The sequence below is a fragment of the Oryzias melastigma genome, linkage group LG1, assembly GCF_002922805.2.
Source record: "Oryzias melastigma strain HK-1 linkage group LG1, ASM292280v2, whole genome shotgun sequence".
In the NCBI taxonomy this organism is placed as follows: domain Eukaryota; kingdom Metazoa; phylum Chordata; class Actinopteri; order Beloniformes; family Adrianichthyidae; genus Oryzias; species Oryzias melastigma.
In genome coordinates, this window is record NC_050512.1 from 25,984,688 (window position 1) to 25,987,480 (window position 2,793).

Below are 2,793 nucleotides of genomic sequence, written 5' to 3' on the forward strand. Positions count from 1 at the left end.
TTTTACTGCTGTAGCCTGTCATAGTTTTCATGCCACGCCAGACCTCCCGCATGTTGTTGTTCCTCAGCTTCTTCTCCAGCTTCCTCCTGTACGCCTCTTTAGCATCCCTCATGCAGGTTTTAAGCTCGCGCTGGACCTTCTTCATCTCCTCCTGGTCCTTGCTCCTGAACGCCCTCTTCTTCCTGTTCAGCACAGCCTTGACCTCACTGGTGACCCAGGGTTTATTGTTGGGGAAACACCTCACAGTCCTGACAGGGACCACCAGATCCACACAAAAGTTCATGTAGTCTGTCAGACAGCCCACAGCCCCCAGCAGTAAAATAAAGTAAAAGTAAAATAAAATAGTGATCATGACAGGATGGAATAACACATACATCCAGGATCACAACAGAAATAGTACATTTATGGACGATGACTAAAAAAAACAACTTTCTGACAACCAATTTTAACTTTCTGACAACTAGAAAAAGAATTATCTAGACTAGGCAAATATTTTTTAAATTCACCAAAAACAATAATTCCCTGTGTTCCACCTTTTCACATTTAGCATTTTTGTAAAGCCCCAAATGTTCTCTGTAGATATGTAAATAAGTTATATCAGTAATATGCAGTTCTGAAATATTTAGGTTTACACATGAGGACAAATCTTTATTTCTGGTTGTCAGTAAGAAGACAACACGAGGTAATTCAATGAGTTTTTATCACTTTTTTCTCAATTTTTTTTTTACAAATAAAACGTTTACTCTTATGAGTATTTTTCCTAAATTCTTTGTTAGCAGTAGCTGCGCTAAACTTTATTGAATTTCTAGAAATGTCAAAAAAAAAAAAAAAAACAATATTACAATTACAGTTTCCATTAAGTCATAGTTACATGAATAAACACAAACCAACTCACGTAATAATTTATTAAAAAACAGCTCAGTGGTCTTGTGGAAGAGTGTCCGCCCTGATGAAGGAAATGTCGGGAGTTCAAATCCCGGCCGAGTCATACCAAAGACTCTAAAAATAGGGCCCAGTGCCTCCCTGCTTGACACTAAACTTTATATGAGCTGTGTGATGCTGTGGGACCACAGCTGGGTGTGGGATCTGATTGTTGGTCACATGACTCATCTAACTCGAAAAGAGTGTTTCCATTGCAGTTTTGTGATTTATGTCCACTTTGAAAACCATCTCACCCAAGCACAATCACAATGAGTAAAATATAAATTGAAAATTTTGGAAATTACAAAATATATTACAAATGAGAGGCCTACTAGGCCAAACATTCAGACAATTGTGACTTTGTTTAGGTACCTTGATTATTATTATTTTTATTATTTAATTATTTTGTGTATATATGAACAGTTGTGAATGTTTTATTCTATATTTCTAATTTCATTTTTTTTAATAAATTTGTAATATTTCCTTTAATTTTACCATGTGTATTTTAAAGCTTAAAACTGTTATATTTTCTTTTTTTCTCAAATTTACAATCTGTTCTTTTTTTTCACTTTAAGCTAAAACTGATGTGACTCCAAACTTCACAACTGCACAGTGTTGCATATGAGGCTGCTTTTCTCCACATCACAACCAGCTGGAATTACACTAATTGCATAAATGGTTGAAGACTTACAATAATCAAAAGAACATCCACACTGAAGTTAAAGTTCCAGTGATAAAAGGTTAAAGTATGAACTTCTCAGTGAGTTGAACAGATTTCTTTGAATGCATAAGCTCTGATTGTGCTCAGCACACGACTTTAAACTCCAGATAAAGAAAAAAGAAGTCAAACTGGATACATTTATAATTTTAGAGAGAATGAAAACCTTTACCAACAATTTTAGAGGGAGTAAAGGTGCCACCGCCTCCATCAGTATGATAGAAGATAAGATTTGGACAAATTACACCTATATTAAAGATTTCTTGATAAAGTGTGTATGTTCAGGTCTTGCGCTTCCATTTAAAATTCATGACGGAAACCATGCTTCACTCCAAGCAGCATTTCTTTCACCTTTACTCCTATGTGCTCCATCCTTAGAGCTTATGTGAAAATATATATAAACAAATGAAAATAGGATAAGTACAATTTGAATTAAAGACAGAAATCACGTTTGATGGATAGATAGATGATTCGCTTTTTCTGACTGTTGGATCATGAACTAAGACTTTAACCCTTTAACACCGGAATCTTAGTGTTGACATTCTTTTGACTACTGTAAGTAACTGACTGTTGATGCAATTAGCATAATTCCAATGGATACTGAAGCAGAGTAAACCAGCCTAGCATGGTTATGCAACATTATACAGTAGTGAAGAGCTCACATAATTAACCTAAATCATCCAATTCTGTGACAGAGAAAAGCAGCTTTGTGTCAATATGCATATCGATGTAAAGTCCTTATGAAAGCCACTTTTCTCTGTCTCAAAATGAGCTGATTCACTGGTATACAAAGTGTTTCGATAGGCCAAAGAGGGTGCTATTTGCCAGTGATACCTGGGTCAGGTAGGGTCTTCTTTCATGTTCTTCTGCTTCTCTTCTAGCCTCCTGGACTGTGTATTTTGGCCACTTAATCAAATCGATGATGTGTGAATGATAGCTCTTACCATGGATCTATGCAGTCTCAGAGGTCTTGGAATGTCGTTGTAAACCTTTCCAGCAGAAATGTTTGAGCATCATATAAGAATGGTGGCATGATTGGATTCTGGGTAAAAATCCATCCATTTTCTTCCACACATCTGGGATTGGGTCGGTGGGGCAGCAGTCTAAGCAAAGATGCCCGGACTTCCCTCTCCCCGGCTACTTCCTCCAGCTCC